A 17,327-nucleotide genomic window follows, 5' to 3' on the forward strand; every position below is an offset into this window, starting at 1 on the left:
AAACTGAGTGTCCTGTGAAGAGAGAATAAATTGTGTGTCTCGTGAACATGCTGGAGCATTCTGAAAACAAGTGTCCAGTATTAACCTTTCCATGGCTACATGGTCAGTATACTAGTATTTCAAATTAAGAGTTTAAATCATCAATGTGGAAGGAGTTTCACAGTATGTCTGAATGATGTCTAATTAGAAAAACATTCTATAAGCATGAGAAAATTTTGCTAAGTGCAAAAATGTGAGTACATGTGGTCATGCCAGTATGTTGATTGGTTTGGTGCCTCCATTGTCTTAAGTCCACAGAAAAAGTGAAGGGACGGTATGAACAAGGAAAGTCATCAATAGTAAATTGAGCAGTATTGACTGTATGAGCTACCAGCTCACAGTCATCAGGAAAATGAAGCTCACTAATGAAGAAATCAACCACACATGTCTGCAAACTGAACAAGTAAGAAGCTGCATAAATATAGCTCTGCCAATGGCACAAAGTGCCATTGCATCTGTATGGCAGAGACAAGGTGGAAAGGATTATGGAAACCATTCATGATATTATAGAGATCTTGCCATTTTCCACCGCTCTAACCATCATCTTATTACAGAAAACTTATATATGCCAGAAATAAAATTTGCAGGGCATTCACAGGACTTGAAGCAAAAGCTTTAAGAGTCCCTTGTAATTTACATTGTCAAAACCTTTAGTTAGGTCAATTGTCAGCAAGCAAAGACTGTAATTTGACTTGATACTGTTTGTAAAGGGTCATGTATGTAGTATTACTTTCTTAATAACTCCATGTTGAAGTTTTGGGAAGACAAGAGTACACAAACCAGAAATTGAATTGCTCAGTTTAGGTACACTAGGATTTTCCTAGAATCAGAGAAGAGAAATGCCAGAACAATTATCACAGTTTACATCATGATTATGTGTAATAGGTATTGTTGGTATCTTTGAATTGCTGTGAAATTAACTCTTGCTTTCAGATAATGTGAAAAGAGCATGTGGTGTTTCTGTTGCTTTGTGAAATGTAACTTCCTATCAGGTCTTTTCCATACCTGTATGTACACTCCATCATGGAGTGTACTGGTTCAATGTCAAGGCTTTGTAAAAGAATGAACATTTTGGACTGAAAAATTAAACAAGTCATCTTTGTATTTCAGACACAGGAGACTACGAAATTCAGGCTACAACAAATTTTTGTCACTCCCAGGACTGTGAATAAGGATTTTTTTTTCTCTACACCTTTTTTGCCAAAATATATTGAGTTTATTTTACATGCTATAATAGGTATAGAGGTCTGCATGCTGTCACTGTTTTGTGCATTGAGCATGTATCTAATACTGGTACAAAGACTGCATTGAGTAGGCTGATAATGAAAATACAGGTTGAGGTTTGTGCTTTTTTTCTCTAGTAAGCAGTATTGATTTCTCCAGATTCAATGCCATTCTGAAGTTCTTTCATGAGTGATGTTAGTTTTATGTTAATTAAAAATGTGTTTATAACATTTTGTCACTACATTCTAAGTTAATGGACATCTAGTTCCATCATGTCCAATACTGTCTTGGGCATCTGTCCTATATGTAATTTGTGCTGCTATCAAATCTTATTGCTTGCAACTGTTGGTTTTCTGTTTGTGTTTTCAGCTGACAGTCCAGAATTCATGACAATGCTTGAAGACAGAGGTATAGTTCCTGAAAATTGACAAGAGCTCAGCATAAGTTACAGTTGGAGGGAAAAATAACAGCAAGCAGTGTACAGCTTTGTAAGATTTTTAGACTGAGGAAACAGTCTGTGTTTTTTTTACCACAATTACATAACTGCCTGAACAAAATGGTAAAAAGGAGGTTCTTTTGAAGTCCCTCCCAAACAAAGAAAAAAAATTTTAATTCAGGCTGAAAATAACAAACAAAAATCCAGAGTATGTATAGTACAACTTAAAGGTAAATAAATATGAATATAATCCATATATGTTGAATGAAATATTAAATATAATATTTAACGAATGAAAAAAAAAAAAATAAGTGATTAATTCTGATTTTCTTAAAGCTTTAACAGCAAGTGTGAAGCTGTTGTAAAGCTTTTTTAAAGAGCAGCTTGTGAAAAAAGAAATGCATTTATACAGTGTGTCAGAGTTGTCTGATCTGTATGATTTTCTCCAGAAATGTGCGAAGCAGTGTGGCCATTTTTGCACTCCTTCAGAAGAAGGAAGTTGAAGCAGTCTTGCAGTCCAGTTACGGGATTGCTGGTGAGTTACTGATGATTCCCCTTTCACAGTAATACATTATGGCAAGAATATATAGTTAAAATATAGTCAAGAAGCTTGTGCTGTGCAAGTAATGTATAATGTGCATATGTGCACATATTCTTTCTCTTGAAATAACAAATGAAAGGCATACTTAACTTGGTATTGCCTTCAGACTCTCTGAGTTCTGTTACCTGCTCATTGTCTTTTCTATCATTTCCACTCCTTCGTCCTCATTCTTTTAGGTACTTTCAACAAATCAAACATCCTCACTGAGACTCAATCTCTCTCTCTTCTTCCTTCTCTCCTTTTCCCTTTGTCTTCCTTTCTTCCTTCTTCTCCTTTTCTTTGCTTTTAGTAGAAATAAGAAATTATGTAGACAAAATCTCAGGAGCACTGACCTGTAAGTTTTTTTGAAGGAGACTGGAGGGAAAGAAAATCACCCAAAGAATAGAAAACAACATCCTTTGATAAAATTCAGTGTAAAATTCAAAGAATACACCAGTTATGACAAGCTGTTCTCGTTATCAGGAGAGATAAGGGCCATGTCTAGCTTCTGTACAGCTAACAAGTGGGATTACACTTCTGCAACACACCTGAATTGGGTGACATAATATACAAATAAGATATAATAAAATTCATTTTAATGCTTTTCACAGTAGTATGTGTTTAAAGGACTGAGAGGTGATCACACAAGTCAGAGGTTCTCAAATTGTGTTCTGTAGACCATAGAAAGCCTCTTTATCACATTGTACTGTTGTCCCCATGCACTACTCCAGTTCTAACCTGAAGACAGCTGACATACATCAGATAGGTACTATTTTTAATCATACTTTACCAGATTGCCAGCTCTTCTATTTATTGTATTTTCCAACTCTCGGTTGAACTGGGATGGCATTTGTTGTTAGTAATAGGAAGAAAGGAAATGATTAGAATACATTTTATTAAGAAAAAGTGTTTTGAGAAAGTGTGTGAACTGACTAATCAGGGTCACTGTCAGCACCACTGCAGCAACCACAGGAGCTGGGCTTCAGTTTTTGCCTTCAGACTCTGTCATAAAAATTGCATGGCTTGGTTGGGTGATACCAGCATAGGTACGTGCCTCCTGTTTCATGATGCTGACACTTAGTAAGAGCTCTGTAGGGGTACCATTTCTCTTCGTCAAGTGGGATTATTTTTGTGTTCTGCCAACCAGAAGTGGTTGGCAGAACACAAAAGAAATGTCTGTCCTCATTTCTTCTTTCCTCTCCTCTCTCACTCGGAGAGTAGAGGCTGTGAGAGTGCAATGATGAAGTGTTTGGCTGTGCCAACAGCAATTACCTGCTCAAACAGTTGCTTCAGTCCCCTAGGGAAAAGCTAATAAAGGAGATGAAAGCATCTTATGGGCTGGACTTGATCCGTGGGCTACCTGTAGAACCTGCAAAACTCATTAGCATCTCTTCTATTGCTTATATTCTGCTAGATGTAAAGATATCTCTAATTTAATTTTAAATTTTATATTCTATAATAAGACAGTATGTATCATAAGGACATTACTTGCAATAGGTATAGCAGTTTTATCAGGGTAAAATGATGTATGTCTTGGACATAAAGTGCTTTCTAGAGGGGTTAGTGACATAAATATTTCTACTGCTAGAGAAAGCTGTAAGAAAGTCCACCAGTAAAAATCAAAGAATATGCTAAATAAGATCTTAAACAAGGCTGTATTCAAAAATAATAAAGTTTCATGATATAATTTACAAACTGTAAAGAAAGAAAGGGTGGCATGTTTATATAAAGATTCTACTTATATATGACTTATTATTTCTGAAGACTGAAAGGCCAAGTCTCAAGGGATTCAAGTTATATGCATGATTCTGGCAGAATTACACTTCAGGAAGGTAGTTAACTGCCTTTTAAGTTCTTATAAGAGACATTAGAGGGTTAAACACTCAGCTTGTAGCTGTAGCATTTAAACTTGAGCTTGGGAAATTTAAATTCAATAAACAACCTAGCTAAGTTCTTTTCAGGAAACAAGTCTCATGCATTTTTATGTGCTTCTGTATTATTTAATATGCTACACCTTACTTAGACTTAGTCGGAGTTCAGAAAGAAAATAAAGATACAACTGGGGTAGCTTTTAGATGTAGTCTGTCAAATATTATTTTGCCCAGGTCATGGGTAGGGTGCTATCATTAGTGCTCTGTGCTAGAAAGTTTGTTGTTGTTTGTATTTTTTTGGTTTTCTGCCCTTTGTTTTGACCTTGGGCCTCAATCAGCTCATTAAAAATTAAATTGCTTATTATAACCTGGCTTCGTTTTCCCCTTTGATCAGAAAGCACAATAAGTTCCTTAAGTGGATTTACCCATAAAATATTCTGGTAATGAGAATAGAAAAGGAAAGTTTAATAACTCTAATGTCAAAACAAAAGCTACAGAAATACCACCCAGAGGATAATAACAAACATTTTATCTAACAAAAAGATAAAACTCCTTGCAATGTGAAAATTCCATTTTTTAGCTTATTAAATGCGCATCGTTAACAAATTGAAATCAGCATAATTTCCACTTCTTCTTCAATGGCTAGTGCTCATCTCACATAAGCATGTGAATATTGAAGCATTATTTAATTTGTACTGCAATAACTTGAATTCAGAGAAGAAGATAAAATTATTTAAAATCATAAAGAATTTTTTCTGAATGCTGTTAATTACCCATTTTTTAACTGTTGCTCAGTTTGACTGTGTTTGCTCATTACTTGCCATCCAGAAATACTTAGCAATTTTTTTCTTATGGGTATTTGTTCACATAAACATTTGGGAATGGGTGGTGGTGCAAACATAACATCAAAATATCTGTTATGTGGAAGTCGAGATTCCTGTTTCTGACAGAGTCTAGGGGAAAGTATGAAAGTAGGAAAAGATATTGATACTTGTCCAGAATATTAAGTGAACTTTCTGTGACCTTTGCTGCCTAAGATCTTTCTCTTGTCTATATAAGCAAATGAAAAAGAATATTCCCATTTAAACATGAATGTTTGGGGTTTCATTATTCCCTTTTCATTAAGTCTCCTTTTTCAAACATTTCACTCATTCTGAAAGGAGATCAAATCCCTGCAACTTAAGTGACCAGTAGCAAACCATGAATGATGAATAGCTAAGCAGATCATGGTTATGTTTTGTATTGCAGAAGGTTTTGAGTGGTAAAATCACATAGAAAATGTTTGTAGTAAGAGGTGGAAAATAATTTGTAGTGGAGGGAATTGATCAATAGTGACTATCAAAAGCAGGAACCAGTCTGTCAAATATAAGTTACACTTGGCAGTTCCTAAGGAATAAGGATCCAAAGCAAATCACTGAAAATAACTTTAGGAAGAAACATGGAATGAATTGGCTCTTACTAGTAAGCTAGCTCTGAATTAAAATTAAAATCAGTATTGCTTTTAAATAAGTACAGAAAGATTAAACATTTATTTTAGGATCTCATAATAATGATATGGCTACCAGACAAGGGATGGCAAGCTTAACATGTGATAGGGGTAGCTGTTTCAAGCCTGAGCTACCACGCCTTGAGAAAATAAAGAGGCTTCAAAGCTTGTCTGCCCCAACAGAGAGGTTGTGAAATGAGACAGAGAAACTAAATGGTGACTTGTCAACTCAAATCCCTGAGCAAAACCCCATGTGGCAAAGGCCTGGGAAGGGACACTGTTTTGCTCATAGTATTCACTTTTTTTCAGTCAAGAAAGGAGTAAGATTTTTCCTTTTCTTATAACACCTGCATAGTCACCATTCTTAAGAACATAACTGAATCACAAAAATTGAAGATGCAAATTAAAGACTGAGTATGCAATACTTTTCAGTTTATTCTTCAGTATCATTTTCAGATTTTTGGAGAATGATATAGACAAGAATTCGTTTAATCCATGGCAGTCATTCAAATCTTTGGTGTTTAGAACTTTACTAGAAAAGTGCAAGACAGAAGAAAAATATTTCATAGAATCATAGAATTGTTTGGGATGGAAATCATCTTATCATCTAGTTCCAACACCCCTGCCATAGGCAGGAACACCACACAGTAGACCATGTTGCCCAAGGTTCTGTCCAACCTGTCCTTGAACACATCCAGGGACCACTTTTTTGGGGAATCTGTTCCAGTGCCTCACCATCTTCACAGTAAAGAACTTCTTCCTTATATGTAACCTGAACTTCCCCACTTTTAGTTTAAACCCATTACCCCTTGTCCTGTCACTCTAGTCCCTGATGAAAAGTCCCTCTCTAGCATTCTTGTAGTCTCCCTTCAGATACTGGAAGGCTGCTACGAGGTCACATTTCTCACATGTCTATTTGTCTTATTTGTAAATCTGCTTACAACTGTCTGGAAATGTATTAAAAACTATTTTTTTCTTTAAAGTATATCGTATTTAGAGGGTCTTTTCATGACAGCTTATATTTAAAGAGACTTTTTATATTTAAAAAAAAAGTTCAATAACCACAGTTAACATATTTAAGTTTAAGAACAGAGCTGCCTTGTGGATGGAATGCATTAATATTCAACAGCCAGCTGATCATATAGAACACTTAGAGAGCTCTGAATTTGTTTTTGGATATTAATATTCGACTGAATTATTCAGTTTGGCAGTCTACTATTCATATATATATATTTCAATGAAGACTTTTTCCTTGGAAAATCACAATGGCTAAATCAATCTCTTCTTTCTGTAAACAGCTTGAATATATTTCCTTACATGATGTGTACACTGTATGCAGAATAATTTTTATAATAAATCTATTAGAATCCTTCATGTGTACAAATACACAGAGTGTCAAGATTTTTTTATATATTCGTATTATTTATGGTCACTGTTTTATGAGTGATTTTCTAATACACTAGTATTTTTCAGTCTTGGGCTGAATGTTGTAATAAATAATTTCTATTGAGAATAATATCCTGATATAGGTCAGTGATTTGAAATAGACTTTTATCCATCATTAAAAGAATCACACTGTTTGCATATATATTTTACCTACTTTAATGCTTTTGACTGCATTCTGTATTCATTGTGAGCAGACCACTCATTAAGGAAAAATTATTCTATTCTCAAATTCTCCTACCTCTGCCATTCATAAGTGATTAGATTCAACTAGTTTTAAAATTAGAGAAAAATGTCAGTAGCTTAAGGATAAAGAAGGAATAATAAGCAAAAAAACCTGTTTAAAACCAGAGGATTCTAAATGAAGATGTACATGAATATATAACAATATCAATTTACTTATATACATAAGCATTTATATATTTACACATACAGAGCTATATATCTCTATGTATTTATGTACGAAGTGAAGATCTCATAGCAGCCTTCCAGTATCTGAAGGGGGGCTATAGGGATGCTAGGGATGAACTATTCATTAGGGACTGTAGTGATAGGACAAGGGGTAATGGGTTAAAACTTGAACAGGGGAAGTTTAGATTGGATATAAGGAGGAAGTTCTTTACTGTAAGGGTGGTGAGGCACTGGAATGAGTTGCCCAGGGAAGCTGTGAATGCTCCATCCCTAGAGGTGCTCAAGGCCAGGTTGGACAGAGCCTTGGGTGATATGGTTTAGTGTGAGGTGTCCCTGCCCATGGCAGGGGGGTTGGAACTAAAAGATCTTAGGTCATAGAATCATAGTCTTTTCAAACCCTAACTATTCTATGATTCTAAGTAGAGATATGCTTTGAATAGATAACCAAATGAATAAAGGTCATACTACTTTCAGTATTAAAAAAAATATGGGGTAATACTAAATAATCTGAAGTATTTTATCTGTGCATTTAAAAGAACCCTTTCCTTCCTTGTCATGGGAAAGTCTATCTAGAATTGCCTTTATGGTTTGTTCCATATATTCAATGTCCTGTAATAAGTGTGCTGCTTTCTGGTTGCACTGGCCTTTGTTCTTGTTGTTTACATTTTGTAAATAAAGCTGAAGATCTTTGATATATTGCAAAACACATACTGAATTATAGCACTCAGGGTAATTTCCAGTAAACATACAATAATTTGTAATGTGTCTGTTTCAGCTGACACTAAGGTATATGTTCCTATGTAAGCATCCTTTCTAAATGGATGTAACTTACACTTAATATCTAAGAAGTTACTGTTGCTCAGGTATTTTCACTTTCCCCATTATTTTCAGTTATTGTGTAGGTTAGACCTTTACATTCAATTCTGCAGGTAAAAATACATTTTAGAGTTCACAAGTAGTTAGTTCCTAGTTAGTACCTGGTTTGATTAAATAGGGTTCTGGTCAAATTTAGAGAAGTCATGTTACCTTCATTACATAATTTGTAAACCAATCAGCTGTTTTGCCTCCCTCCCCAACCCTCATCTTATTCAAGATTGAAATTGGTTTATTTCTTTTCATCCAGGAAGAGGAAGTCATCTAAAGTTCTGTTGTAGTAAACCAAAACTGCCGCAGAATGGACTCATTCAGAGATCAATGTGATCAGACAAAAAGCCATTTATTGCAAAGCATTAACTCCTTATATACTATTGCTTACACACACCTACAGCAATTTGGCATATCATGATTGGATACTTGCCTTGAAGACCCTTAGTGACTAACATATAATTGGTTAAGCACAGATGTGAGAACTTGACCTCGAAAGCTTGCCAACAGTCCACAGTTCTCATCACTCAGTGAATTCCAGCTTCTTCTTATCTTGCTTGCTTAAGCTTCCTCAGGCCTCTCATGGCCTTGCTGTATCTTTCAGAGTTATTCAGAGCTCATATACCAAATATTCATTCTCCGGTGAGAACACTGTCTCCACACAAAACTATACTCTTTTGGTATGAGATTTGTACTTCATTAGTTTTGAAATAAGCCTTTGAAAATTCTTTCTGCAGGTAGGCCATGTTCACTTCAGAGAGGGACCGTGTATTTCTAGTGTATCAGGTTGTTTTAAAAAGACCAGTGGTTTGAAGTAACATCAGGAAAGGATTTGGTCTGTTGAGTCAAATCAGTTTCTGATTACTTTTCCTCTTGTGGAGACAACCCTGTTGTGCTGGAATATGTCCATGCAATGCCATTCTGATTATCGACACACTAAAGAACCAGAGTCTTGATAAAAGGCAGGTAGCTGAAGAATTGATAACTTTTTGCTCTTTCTCTTCCTCTATCTACTGTTGTAATAATCACCATTAAGCATGACAACTCTCTATATATGGAAGTGCCTTTATTACAGGCATAACAATAGTTGCTCTCAGCTATTGTTACACCTGAAACTGGGGTTCACAGTTGTCTGACTTTACTGTGATTGTTATCTAGAGTGTTGTTCATTTCAAAATTATTTCCTCTGCTCCTTTATCCCCATTTTGACACTTTTATTCTGAATCTCCAGTGAGGCTATGTGACATTCTGCCATTTCCTGTTTGTGTATAGTAAACGTAAACATAGCTGTGGCTTTTAGACTTCTCCATTATCATCAAAATCATACAACAAAATATAAAGGGGGTGGGGTGGGTGGATGCCATTTCCTTTATATGCTATCTTTAAGCTTATCTATAATCGCTGTCTACTCTTTGTTGCAAAATATATCTAGAAAGATGCTAAATGTTTAAAAGACTACAGTCATCATTCAGTAGAATCAAAATACCCTTTGGCACAAAATAATAGATTCTACATGATTTGTATGTGATATTGTACTGGATGGATTAGAATTTCCACGAGGGCTTTTTAATGTGACACAAAAACCACTGATAGCTGAAGTGCTGGAGAGCACAATCAATTTTTTTTTTTTTTAATAAGGAAAATATTGGCTTTGTTGTATTTCAAGGACAAAAACTTTCCAAGTGACCTCTAGGGAAAAAATAATTACGAGAGGTTTCAGGCCTTTGGAACAACTTTCTTTCAGTCTAGGTAGAAAATTTCATTTGGAATCAGAAGCAGAACATGGGTTCTTTTACAGTGCAATTACTTAATCAGTGCTTCTGAAGATTAGCTTGAAATGCTGCATAACTGAACAGAGCTCATTCTTCCTTACAAAAACAGAGTTCTGTTCATTTAACATCCTTAAAATAAAGTATATTGCTTTTGCTGTAATGCAGTACTCTGCAGTGTCTAATTTCATTCAGTAAGAATTTTAATATGTTCAAAAGATACACTGTAAATTAAATCTGAAAGCAGATCATTGCCAAAGAACATGCTTTCAAGTTCATGTTTTTAGTCACATTATTTAATCTTTGGGAATATTTTTAGTATGTCTTTCATTTACTGAGAAATTAAGATTTTTGTTGTGCCTATTGCCATTTCACATAACAACAGCTCAGATGATTTCCGGTTTAATTTAAATGAAGTAAAAAACTTTTCTGAGTGTAACACAGCTTGGTTTTGCTTTTGCTTTTATTTTTTAATTAAAAAAAACCCACACACACAGAAAGCAATTGCAGTAGAAAGCTTGTATTTGTCAAATAGGAAACCTCACTGAGCTTTTTATGTTTTTGTAAGGTACCAAAAATCATACTCTGTGTACTAAAACTAGGTAATTTTTTTGTAAATGCATGTTTAACTTAAGCTATAATGAAAATTACTGATGGGGATCACAGAGCAATGTAAATGTCTGTGAAGAGACCTCTGCTTTGGTATTTTGGTATGATCTTAAAAGGTAATGTCAGCAAGATCTTGCCTAGTGGTCTGCAAAGTTTGCATTTGTGCCTACATAGAGTCATGTTGAGTGTTTCAAAGTCACTGAAATGGTCAGAAGATTTGAAATTTCAAGTGCCACAGCAGAGGAAACACAAGTTTCCCCAAATTTTGCATAATAATGCAGAAAAATCCTGTGGGAAAAATTCAGGTCAATTCTTCTTATTGTCCATTGATCAGTTTTCAATTAATTTTAAAATTCTATTTTTTTTTCCTTATTACTAGATTAGCCATTCAGTATGTAGTGCATATGAAAGATCAAATCTTTGTAAAGCAGATTTAAACAAGGGGAATCTCTTATTGCTTTTAAGATCTTGGTAACATTAATGCTTACCACATCTGAAATGGTGGAGCTTCTAACATTGTCTACTGACAAAGTGAAACATTTTGTTTAGACCTGTTTTGATGCTTGAAATCAGCTTTAAATGAAGCTTGAATTTAACCTGCCTTGAAAGTTGTTGGCATATGGGGCAGAGCTGGTGAGATCTTTTATTTCCTGTGAATCGCAACGAGACAGAAATTGGTACTATGAGCCCATACTATTTCCTCCTAAGATTCTCAGTTCTATGGGGTCTCAGATTTAAAGTTTCTGACTCTTTGCTGGAATTTTGTGTCAAGTTCTAGACTGGCTAGGTCTAGCAATGGAGTAGCTAAAAAGTTGATTTTAGCTAAATATCCCTCATTACTAGATAAGGATCACTGCCAACAATACCAAACTGAGTGGGGAAGTGTACACTTCAGAATGGTGAGATACCCTGCTGGATCTCCTGGATAGGCTGGAAGAGTGGTCTAACAAGAACCTTATAAAGTTGAACAGGAACAATTGTAAGGTCTTGCATCTGGTAAACATAATCCAAGAGTACAGCACAGGCTGGGACTTTACCCATCTGGGGAGCAGCTCTGTGGAAAGGGTCTGGGCAGTCCTAGTGGACTGTGTGCTGCTGTGGCAAAGAAAGCCAACAGGATGCTGGGTTACATGAACAAGGATATCACCAGCACAGACAAGGAAGTCATTATTCCACTCTATTTGGGGCTTTGTCAGGCCACAGCTGGAATACTGTGCTCAGTTTTGGTTCCCTGCTATACAAGAAAGATGTAGACAGGCTGCAGAGGCTCCAGAGAAGGACCACAAAGATGAACAAAGAACTGGGAAGCCTGTGTTATGAGGAAAGGCTGAGAAAGCTGGGGTTTTCATCTTGGAGAAAAGAAGGCTTGGAACACCTTATCACCATGCTCCAGTATTTAAAGGGGTCTACACCCTTTAAAGGTGTAGAGACTTTAATGGTGTAGAGACTTTAAAGGAGATGGAGACTCCCTTTTTTACAAGGAGTCACATGGAAAAAATGAGGGGTAATGGCTGCAAGTTACTTATGGGAGATTCGGATTGTAAAGAAGAAGAAAAGTTTAAACAAGGAGAACAATCAGCCATTGGAATAATCTCCCCAGGGAACTGGTGAGTACCCCAGTGTTGGATACTTTTAAGATTCATTTGGACAGGATACTGGAATATCTTGTCTAAGCCTGGTAAGGCTAGATCAGATGATCCTTGTTGTCCCTTCCAACCTGGTATTCTATGATTCTATGAGTCTATGAATTTGACACTCAGACATTAGTATACTTTTCAAACAAGACTTTTCAGTCCAACAAGACCACCACTGACTGTTTAATTAATAATAATAAAAACCAAAACCGGTTAAGAAAATTCAATGTGTAAGGGATTAATCACACTAATATCATGTTATTTAAATAGAAAAGAACATTCAATTTAGTAAGCTGTTATAGGTGAATAACCATTAAAATATTTCAAGAGATAATAGATACTTATCTCTTGCTTTATTCTTCCCCTTATGACACATAATATGGAAGCAACTACTGCTGCCTACAGAATTTGCTTGAGTGGCTTACTCTGTCTCTGTGGAAATTAGAGGAATATCCTATTAGAAGAACATAATATTTGTGTGCAAATATTCAAGAAAGGAGACTTAATTCTGCATTTGCAAGCTTTGCATTCTCTTAATGTATTTTGAGCACAGAATTAGAAAAAATTTCACATTCAGTGAATATAAGCATCTTAATGTACACACACTACAGAGTAATATATCTTAAGTAATGGGAACAGGTTTTCCCAGAGAAAACCTTTGTGTTATGGGTGACTTCTGATGACTTTTTTATTACATTTTCTTGAAAACATGTGCCTTATAATGGTAATTCAAATACTAGAACAGCTGCTTTTCAGATGTAGAGAAGTATTATTATGACTGCAAGCAGTTGCTTGAAGTTTGCTTCACTTTTTCCACAGAAATCACAGAACACAATAAGTAGAGACATTGTGTGGCTATTCGCTCAATGCACTTCTCATCCCCCTCAAATCAAGGTCAGTCATACCTGATTTGTTTCTGACAAATGTCTGTCTTACCTGTTTGGGGTATTTTTTAAACCAGTGTTTGAATTTTTTTCTGCTTTACTGTGTACACTAGTACTTCCTTGAAAGAGTAAGAATAAAATGAAAGTTAAAATCCTAGTGTGCTGCAGAAGTGCCTGCATGTCCACTTGTTTTTCAGCTGTGTAACTTATTTCTAACTTAATGTTCTGCTTAAAAATAGATGTTAAAAAATCCTGGTATAACATTTCAGGAAGAAAAGCTGTTGCAGCTGAGATAGAGGTGCTTATCTTTTTGTGGATAATTTAGTGGCTATCTTTTACTTAGATGAAGTAGATTTGGGGTGAAATTCCCTAAGGTTTCACTGAAGTAATGATTTAACTCTTAGGGCCCAAGGCAAAGAAGCTGCTTAAATCCTTCACTTTTATTGGTCTCTGTGGGAGTTAGACTCCATGGGTTCCATGGAAGAATATACTGTATTTCTCATTTCTAGATCTGAGCTACTCAGTCCTTTGATATATGTAAGTTGGTGCATCTATATTCACAAGGGGATTGATCTAGAATGCCTTAAGCTTAACTGAACTTGGACTAAGGTTACAAATTAAGATGGAGGGAGGAAAGCATCAAACTCAAGTGCACTTGATCAGGCTTTCCATTTTAACTACAGAAAGAGATTTCCCTACTCACAGAGCCTGGCTGAGAGCAGCCACTGAACATGTGGCCACAGAGGACAGGAGTGACCTGAAAAAGATCTGGAATTCTCTTTATAAGAATATAAACTGTAACTTTAAAAAAAAATTCCTGAGTTTCCATCTCTGCTTATAACAGGTGTTTATAATGTCTTTTTAAACATATGGATGATTTTAAGGATTTCTCCTTAAGGACCTGTTTATATGAATTACTCCCATTGCACAAGACATTTCCTAAATATTCTTGAATCACTGGATTCATCTTCATCTCTTTTCTTCAGGGGATCATTTTCTTGGTGAAAATTACATCTGTCAAAAGGAAAAAAGGAAGAATCAAACATTCTAATGCACTTTTATGTGCAGCACACCTAACTTTTTGAAATAGGATGGTAGCTTTTTGCTACTCCTGACTTTTGTGCCAGAAATTGTAACATACCTCCTCATAAATTGAAATTTCATATTTCAGTTTCTAAACTCAGCTGTTATGTACAGCAAAGAACACATCTCTATTAGACAAATAGAGTGAGAGTGCTGCAATTGCTACATAGAAGAACACAAAACACAGTGTTTGAAAGAGATGTAAAAACTCCTGTATTCCTCTGCAAGGATGGATTGTGCTCAGTACACATGAATCGTCCAAAGCATCAAGTAAGAATGCATCACCAGTTTATTAACATGAAGCACAGGAGAACAAGGAATGGGAGCATTTTTATAACTTCCAAATACAGAGGCAGTTTTAAAGAAGTGCTATTACACCCTGAAATACTTATATATAAAGCTTTCAATCTGTGTTTATCTGTGATCAGCTCTACTGGCACTTTATAGTGGAAATTTTCTTATTAGTAAATACAAAGGCCTACTACTACAATTAGTAAAATCACCCCAAATAAAGAGGTTTAAAAGTTTATTACTACAGAAGAGACATTTCTCTGAAATCAAAATCTTTACTAGTTTCTGTAGATTTTATTATATGAATAAAAAATTAATTCTGTGTACACTACATTTTATATTCTCAGTCTGGAAACAAAACAGCAATTGATAAAAAGCAATTATGCACATTTTTAATAGTTAAGAAATTCATCAGTTTGCTATTCTATTATCAAATTTGTTATACTCTATACTCACATTTAGGTAGAACAAGACCTTCACACAAGGTAGAACAGACCTTCAAATATTTGCTCCTTTTGCTATTTGCTCCTACAAATAGCAGTGGACTGCTGGACTATCATAGGGTTACCTTGTAGAAGTGTCTTATAGGAAAATACAGTATAAAGTCCACACTAGAAAACAAAGTAGAACTTTACAAGATAAAACTTTAAATACACAATCGCTGTGTGATGCAGACTTTGAATCATTGAGCATTATTTTGCTGGAACCTATGCAGTTGCTGAAATAAATGTATTTGCAGTAGTACACTAGTTACAAAGACAATACAGTACATTTATGGGGAAATCCTTTTTTTCTGAATGCCTGTTGGTACGTTTTTTAACTGCATATAAAACTTTGTGTTTTGTAGATTATGGGTATCAGAATGAGAACTCAGTTTAGGCAAAACTTCTAGTTCAAAGACAGTGGAGATTAAAGCAGTGTAATAGACATAATTGGTAAGCAATGTTATAGGAGTCATAGTACTTTCAGAGAGCACAAATGTCTTTGTTCTGAATCCCTCTGGGTAATTGAAAATGTTAAACTTTAACTTTGGTCTGTAAGAAACTTTACCCACTCCCTCAGTTTGGACTGTCTAGCTTAGGGTGAGCAGCTGAGATTCGTGCACTATCGTGCATGGACTTACATGTGGTGGTCTGCCCCATCTCTCCTGATAATATTTTTATCGGTTTCTCTTGTAAGGATAGAAACAAGTCAGTCACATTCTGGTAATGCTCATTTACAAGCAGTTCAACAAACACATGTGCAGGATCTTTCAGTTATAGGGAACTGGTGCAAAAAGGTCCCAGGATGTAGACTGTCTCTATAGAACTGCTATTCCAAAAATTTCTTGACCATGGAGGCTGAACAAGGGAACACTGTTTTTACAGACAACTACTCACAACCCTCTGTTGGAGATGGTTTATATTCCTAGAATAGAAATCCTTTAACTGAGTTCTTTGTGACCTTATGGCTGCCAGGTACTAAAGAAGTCAATCAACAACTTTTTAATGACTAACTTCATAGTTAGTGAGAATTTCTGTAGGGAGATGAGATACGTGCTTAAGAAATATGTAAGATAAACCTAATTCCACATAGACTCTAATTTACCTAGTTTTTGTTTAATTCCAAATTTTTTTAAGGTCATTCTTAGAATTTTATTGACTTGAATGTTTTGGTGACCTGGCAGCAAAACTTTATGTGTTTCAGTCTCATGTGGCCTGACATTCAGTTCATGAGGACTTCTGAAGCTGAGCCTGGAAGGTTGCTGCACGAAGTATTTGGATTTGATCAACAATTTTTTTTTTTAATGTGTTACACTAAAAATTTTTTTTGTATTAGTCTCACCCTTTTAATTTTGGTGCTGTTTTGCCATTTGCCTATTTATATAGAGTAATAACATTTAAGTCCATTTCTTTTTCCTGTGTGAGCCAAGTCATGCTACCAGATTTTTTCCTTTGGGTAAGTGAGAGATGATTATGAACTGTGCCCAAGTCTTTATGCAGTCAGTGACCAGTAACTTAGTGCTGATCTTTGTATTCCAAGGCTGTGTTTTCTCCACTTGACCACACTCTTTACTGGTCCAGAGATATATAGGAGAGGTTTCAAGAGCTTTAGAGCCAGTCGATACTTAGTCTTCTACGCAGAAACTGGACTGTCAGTTGGAGGCAGTAGCCCTGAGGACCCTATGAAGGATTCCTTCAGAGTTCTCAGCAGCTTTAACTTGATTTTCTGTGTTGTATGCTGTCAGATGCCACTTTCTCAAATCATTGCTTTCAGTTCCCCTCCACACAGATACTTTACTTCAGTTTCATCCTCCACCTTCATCATTTATTCTTCTCCCTCCTCAGCTTAACTTCTCCTTTTCCTGTTCCTCCTGAAATGGACTGATGCAAAAACAAACATAAATATTTTAATATGGTATGAACATGATGATTTAGCCATCATGCTGGAGTCACTTTGCAAGCTCTTTTTTATGTTAGCTCTGTATATGTAATTTTTATTGTGAAGTTTACATGTGCAACAGTCTTTCAGTTGGTATTTGTAATTTACCATTTTATGGCCATCCTGTTTATCAAATTGCAAGTAATTTAGGGGTGTGCAGAGCTTATGTGGGCTCATTATTCTATAATAAAAAGGGACCTATTATGAGGTCAAGGATTAAATGACGTAGAAATAGCAGGACAATTTTTGTGGCAAAATCTGGCCTAGGAGACACATATGATC

This window comes from Melopsittacus undulatus, chromosome 7, assembly GCF_012275295.1.
Source record: "Melopsittacus undulatus isolate bMelUnd1 chromosome 7, bMelUnd1.mat.Z, whole genome shotgun sequence".
Classification (NCBI taxonomy): Eukaryota; Metazoa; Chordata; class Aves; order Psittaciformes; family Psittaculidae; genus Melopsittacus; species Melopsittacus undulatus.